Here is a 7,536-nt window from a genome sequence, read left to right on the forward strand (position 1 = left end):
TGACCTGGACAGGCTTGTGAAGTGGGCAGAACTCAACCTTGTCATTTATTACAGGGAAATGTAAAGTGCTCCATCTGAGGAGAAATAATCCCCAACACACTTACAGGTTTGTCAGCACCACAACTGAATGAGACTTGGGTTGACAACAAAATGAACATAAGCCATCAATGTGATGTCATAGCTGGCATAGCTAACCAAATACTGGCATGCATCCACTGAAGCATTTTGAGCAAGGCAAAGGATACCATCCTTCCACTCTACTCAGCCTTGGTGAGACTGCAACTGGAGTACTGTGTCCAGGTTTTGGCACCGCACTTCAAGAAAGATGTAGAGAAGCTTGAGAGAGTCCAGAGGAGGAACATACACATGATTAGAGGCCTGGAGACCAATACATATGAGGAAAGGCTGAGGGACTTGGGATTGTTCAGCCTGAAAAAGGGAAGGCTTGTGGGGGAGGAGACAAGACTTGGTTGCTACCTATAAATATATGAGGGGTTACATCAGGGCTTGGGAAAGCATCTATTCAACAAGGCCCCCCAGGGGAGGACAAGAAATAATTGGCACAAGCTGACTGAAGATTGATTCAGGCTAGACATAAGGAAAAACTTCTTTACAAGCTGAGTGCCAAGGGCTTGGAACAGGCTCCCTCCAAAGGAGGTATAGTCATCCAACCTGGTGATGTTTAGAAAACACCTTTCTGTCCATCTTGCTGGAGTCATTTGATCCCAGTAGTCTTTCCTGCTCATGTGCAGTGGGACTGGACCCAAAGATCTGTAAGGTGCCTTCTTGCCCCTAACAGCTATGAAACTACTAGCGAATTGCCCGTTAAGAATGATGGGGGCAGGCAGGGACCAGAGCTCTGTGCACCACCAGCCTGCACTGCCACCACCTCCCAGGAGCAGGTGGGGAGCTTACATTCAGCTGCTTCCACCAGCAGCCACTGCCCTAAGCTGCCACTGCTCCACATCTGGCCATGCACCCCCCCTACTCCACGTCTGGCCCTGTGTCCCATCCCCCACCCCCACCTATACCTGCACCCCTTTCCCCCATGCTGCTAATGCTCTGTATCCAACTGCATACTTCCCCACCCCCTGCATCCAGCTGTCAGTGACTGGTGTCAGGGGGGCACATGCCCCACTGACTCAAGAGGCACCAGACACCTATGAAGCTTTCAATAAAGAAAAGTTTCCTCTGTCTTTGACTGGACCCAAGATATGGACAGCAGATTAAGGGGGATAATGGAGGTTCTAGTTCCCACTCTGAATCCAGCATAAGAATCCAGTCCAAATCACAATCTGGCCTTTCAGTTCCAAATATAAGTTTTGGAAAAGAGGCCCCAAATAGACCTGGATTCTATAACCTTAGATCATAAATAAGTAATGTACTGGTCATTATGCTCAACTGAAAAGGTCTGGTTTTAAGTAGAAGTAGGCAAAGTAGGACCCAGATTCCCAAAAGATGGATACATCTCAATATCGAGGTAAGAATTTAATGAAGATTCAGATATCCAGACCCTAACCAACTTTGATTCTGGATCACTGGGACATTATGCTGTTAGCATCCCATAAAACAGTCAGGCTCAGGATATATGAGAAAGCTATTAAGGGCCTTTTTGATTTGTTTGTTCTTGATTTCTTTGCCTACAGAATACTAAAATCTGACAATTGACAATTCTCTGCTCATCATATTGGTCATGGTTACTTGTCACCTTCTTTGCCCTTGTTGGTCCTTTATCTCATGCTTAGATTGCAAGGGTCATCTTTTTGCTACATACTTGTACAAGAGAAGAGTGAAATTCAGAATTTCTGTCCCAAAGGAAATGCCAACAGCTGTTTTCCTCATAAATCAGGAACAAAATTTCTCAACATTTCCATAATTAAAACATTTAATTCAGTTTGTTGAACCTGACTTGAAACTTTGAAATGTTATCTCCAATGGTGCAGTCATGTGACTCCCCTGATGCACCAGATAGACTGATCAATGTTGTGCAGTTGTCCTCTAAGGAACCTAGCCCATATTAGAGAATGGAAATATGGGTTATGTCTGCATCTTGGCAGTAGTACCCAGTCCCACTCACATCCTGCAGACCTAGAAAACACACTGGTGAAGATGCTCTGGGGTCAGTCCTAGAGGCTGCTGTCAAGTGTTCTGGAGACCAAAATAGCTATCATGCAGTAGCAGAAAGAAAAAGTAGGCAATAGGAATTACACAGGACACAAAGAAGTAAATTCAGGAAAATTTGTAGAGACAGTGGTATGAGAGAATGGATTTGAAAAATATCCTGAAAGAGAATAACACTAGGTTGCAAGTCTGGGAGAAAGGCAGCAAAGTTGTAATACCAGGCCAACAGCTATTCAAACAACAGGTGAACAGGAAGAGGGGGAGGATAGTGAAAAACCATTAGCATGCCAATATGGCAGAAGGAGATCAATATCATTTGCTTAGTTTTCTATATTAATTAGACATAAAAAGCAATGCAGGCTTATATGGAATTTAGGATTTGAGACATAAGAAGACAGTAGCAGATTTTTCCAGGTGATCCTGCACCTTAATTATCTATGTATTTAATTTGCGAAAGATAAACAATTAATTTGTTATATGTGGGGCAAGTATGACCTTATTGAAATCAATGAAAACCATCATATATCTATGTGAGATACTCACAGTATTCAAATACATACTCAATATTCAAATACTTGACATCAATTAGCCCTAGATTAGGCCCTGTAAACTAGAATGCTTATACCCTCCCCAATAACAAAAGGAAAAAAATGGGAATATGAGTAAAACCTCAGGCTAAGCACAAACAATCAAAAATCTCAAGGTCAATTGATTCAGTCTTCACAGTTTGGTTTAAGCTGTGTGGACTGAACTGTTAAGTAAATGAACAGACATTCACTTTTCATCCCAGAAATGCAGCTAAATGCCTGCAGTAGTCCAGGCCAGAAACTGGGGGCCAATACAGCATGCCGTCCTGCCCTGCTGGAGCTGACATCTTGAATCTGGAGGGGATCTGGTACAGAAGTTCAATAAACTGATTTAACTTAAATCAGTTATGTCTGATACTACATCCATCCAGGTTATCTTAAACCAGGTTTGGCCATTTTGAAAGAAGTGTATGTGCACTGAACTTCTGTTGTTGTACAGATTTGAACCAGTTTCTAATCACTAATACTAGCCTATGCATAATCTCTGTCCCTAGTCTCAGAGGATACAGAGACATTGAAGAAATATGGGTATTTACTGTACATGTCCACCCTGTGATTACATGAACTAATACAGCTAAATTCAGAACATTTTATAATCAAACTTTTTTTGTATGGCAATGGAGAAGATACATTAAAGCTAGTCATTTTCTAGCTTCAGATTGTTATTTGATTTGTTTCTATAATTCATTAATAATAAAGGGAATTGGAGTCAAAACTATCTAAAAAATCAATTAAAATTCAGTTTAGCTTCTTACTAAACATTGTTCTACATTAATTTTAAAAGGAGCACATTAAATAATCCTCTGCATGGTGTTTTCAGGGACTGGATGAGTTTGTATTTCTGGGAAAATATATGCACAATGCTTAAATTTTGCATATTTCTTGATAGCTTTAATGATTCATCACAAGGATAATTCAAATCCATATTTTGACCTTTTTTACAGATCTGTAAATTTCTTCATACCCAGAAATTGATAATGATTCTTCACTATAGCACTTCACATGTGTAATTAACATATCCACATAAACTACATTGTAAAAGAAAAATAATTTGATCCCCGGTTTCCAGATATGGAGATGAGGTTAAAAAGGATTAAAGCACTGATCTTGCGCATTTAATATGCATACCCCTATATCTACAAAGAAACCACTGATGTTGGTGAGGTTTGGGGCAGGCAAAGGCCTCCTTTTACATGTGTTCTGTTGCATTACTGGGTCACAGAAGAAGTGAATTGAACCCAGTCAGGAAATAAGCATAATTATCTTGTATGCCAGTCTTATGCCTGTAACCATATGACCAATTTCCACAGATTACTGTCTGGCAAGATTGACTCTCAAAGAAAGCCAGGTGCCTACAATTCATTTTTTTAAATCTTTCACATATCAAATCATGCATAAATCATGTTCGGTCTTTGTGAAATCTTGTTGGCCGTGTCAACCTCACATGGCCACAGTTCCTTATGAATATAAGGTTGCTTTTCTTTTTCAGCATTTCTAGAAATTGTATGATGCAGAAACTATGACTTTCACCAGATACATTGGGCCCAGACCTGCTCATTTTATTTAAACTGGTAGTTCTATTGATTTTACTGGAACTTATAAGCAGAGTTTGAACCGTCCCTATCTTCAAACTGAATTTTTACTTAATGGTAAAATGTTCACAAATATATATGAAGTTATGAAAAAGCTATGAATAACATGTAGAACTGAAAATAGCAAACATATTCCATAAAAAATTATGAGGTAATGAAAAAAAAATGTTTTTTCCCTAAATTTTATGGCAGCTTTTGTTTTTCAAAGAAAAATGAAGAAAATTCTAAAGCCTCAAATATTTGTTTCCATTGAAAAACCTACACCCTTTTAAAAAAGATATTTTCTGTTTAGAAATAGACATAATATCATGACCATATACAAAATCTTATACCATCTTCCAGGCTACTAACTATAGTATCTTCCATTCTTTATCTTATTATTGATTTTGTTTCTCTCTGATAGGGAACGTTGGTTCCCAACAGTGTTGTGAATGGAACTTACTGATCGGGACTCACTCCCTGAACCTTCAGTGAAACTGAGTAATATAAGTTGAGAAACTGAAGAGAAAAAAGCTTTTCAAATTCTTAGTGGCAACCTTTCACCTTTGGTCTTTGCTCCCATGTGCAAAAATGAGGGATAGAAACTGAGCAACAATTTTCAGTATACAATAACCTGAAACTACAGATCTGATTTTAGAGTTCATAGGAGAGTCAGTAAGAAGCAAGACTTCTTGACATTAAGGAAAAAACTACTTGTATTTAGACTATCACAAGACCCTATTGTTGCTGATTGCTAGGAAAAGAAAGAAAGTAGGGGGGAGGAAGAAAAAAAAAGAAAAAGAAAGAGAAAAATCTTCAGAGGCTTTTAAGGAGCTTTGGGCTTTGAAAAATGAATAAAACATTGCATTTGAAATCCCTTTGTGCAGTACAACAAAGAGATAAAAGTTTATCATAAAATAAAAGCTTGGCAACTTCAGCAAATATGTCCAAGAAAATGGAACTTACAAAGTATTGTAAATAAAAAAAAAATGTTAAAGGGGAAGTTTGCCATCTGTGTTTGAAGGTTATTAGAATGTTCTTTGTTGAAAGATGAGCTTTTTCAATTAATGACTATGTAGATTTAGATCAGTAATTCCTTTAGTAATTATACTCTGTGTAAAGAAGGAATTATATGCCTTGTAAGCATGTTCAGTTCTATCAAAGCAGATTTGTGCAAAAACTGAATTAAAAAGATAGTTTATCAGTAGTAGTTCACATAATAGATATGTCACTCATTGTATCCTGGGAGCTGCAAGCAGAAAGCAGACTTGATTTTTACCTAATTATTAGAGGAATTCATTGCTATAAACATATTGCCTTTACCTGTCAAGAAGTAGTTTAGCATTTTATTTATTTTTGGGTGGTGGGTGGAGGAGTGTGACTTGTTGGTAACAAGGTTTATCACTGAGTTAGCTATACCTTCTGTTATACCTTGTGTTTTTACAGCAAGCATTTTTTGATTGCCATTTTCCTACCATCAGCACACTTCCCCACCAACACTTAAATCTGAAATAGTGTTCTGGAATAGAATCAACTGGATAGTATAACCTAACTTTAGTTATTTTAAGGCAAAAACTTATGTCAAATGAACAGTTCAGAATAGCAAAAGAAACTCAGATTTATTTGTCTTACAAAGCCGGCATCTGCTTCACTCGGATGACTTTACTGTGGCTAACAAAGTACCAGGCCATTAATTCGGCACAGAAAAAAATAGTTTAAAATATTTCCAATAGCAGATAACAGGGGTTACTAAATGAAATTTGGTAGTACCTCATCTGCTGGGACTTACTTCTTTGGCTCTTCCACAGGAAGAATTTATGCAAAAGCTTATTATAAATCTGTTCCCATTAATTTCAGCCATCATTAATGGTGCCAGAAAATAAGCAAACGTGAATTGTTTTGAAAGCAGCTGAATAAAAGTCTTACCAAAACTGAAGCAATGAAATTCCAAAATAGCAGGAAATAAGAAGCCTTTGAATTCCACGTGGCCTTGCATGACTTTTGTCATAATAATGCTTTTTTCTTTTCTTTTTTTTAATTAATCCACCCTTTCTGCCACCCTCTTTCACTCTTCTCCTCCTATTCCTGGTTGTGTATTTGATGCTTGTGAAACCATCTGAATTAATAAGACAAGAGACAAATCATTTTTAGTCACAACTCAGTCATAGCACATACATGGTCTAGCAAACAGGGTGCCGGTGTGTAAGTTGAAACATCATTTCTATTTCTGCCTCTCCTCCCTGAATGGCTGTGACATCGGTCAAACCACCTCAGCTATCTGCGTTTCTGTTTCTCCACTCATACGTTATCTTTCCTGACCACTTAGAAAGTAAGGGTCTGGTGCAATAGGGTCTGTTGCTCTTGTATTGCACAGCACCTACTATAATGGAGTCTATATCTTGATCAAGACCCTAAATCCTGTTTTTACACACAAAATAATATTAATGGCCATCCATGACTTCCAATTACTTGTCTTCATAATAATATATATTTTCATTATATTTTACTTTATTTTCCTGTCATTTATTTTGTTCATCATTTAATTATAATATGAATGATTTTGTCACGACCCTATTTAGCTTTTCTTGCATTTAGCTTCATTTATACTATGAGATATAGAATAGGTAAATCATTCACGTGTTATTATATTGCTGTTATTCAATGCAATGATAATAATTTTCAGAAGTAACTAGTGGTTTCTGCATTGCTTGTGTAATAGGTTGTCAACTTGCAATACATTTATTGCCTGATTTTCCAGAAGATCAGATACTTTATAGCTGCATTTGCAAAATAAAAGACTCTCAACATTCACTAAGCGCTTTTGAAAATCTTAAGCAAGCTGCATTTAAAGATGTTCAGATCTGGGTGCTTCTTTCTTGAATGCAGATTTAAGTACAAATATTCAAGTACAAATATTATTTCTTAAGATATTTCAAGCATCCCATTTTAAAATTTTGGGTTTATTGATTTAGCTATAGGCACTCTTTTATATATGTTTCCCATAAAATTTGCTGTCACGCATTGTAATAGTGTCCTCAGCTGTTAACATATAAAACAAGGTACACAAACAGGAGGATTAAGAATGGCCTATAAAGAATTACTGGATAGGAAAGTCATTCTAACAAGACTACTATATCCAGGTTTATCTCACACTTGTTCTTTCATGCTCTGTCTCTGTACTTTTCAATTGTCTCGCACTCTCCTATGCTTCAGCTCCAGTTCTTAAAACATTAATTGTATTTGTTTTAAGGCCAAAC

Source organism: Gavialis gangeticus, unplaced genomic scaffold, assembly GCF_001723915.1.
Source record: "Gavialis gangeticus isolate Ggan-Ray unplaced genomic scaffold, GavGan_comp1, whole genome shotgun sequence".
Lineage (NCBI taxonomy): Eukaryota > Metazoa > Chordata > Crocodylia > Gavialidae > Gavialis > Gavialis gangeticus.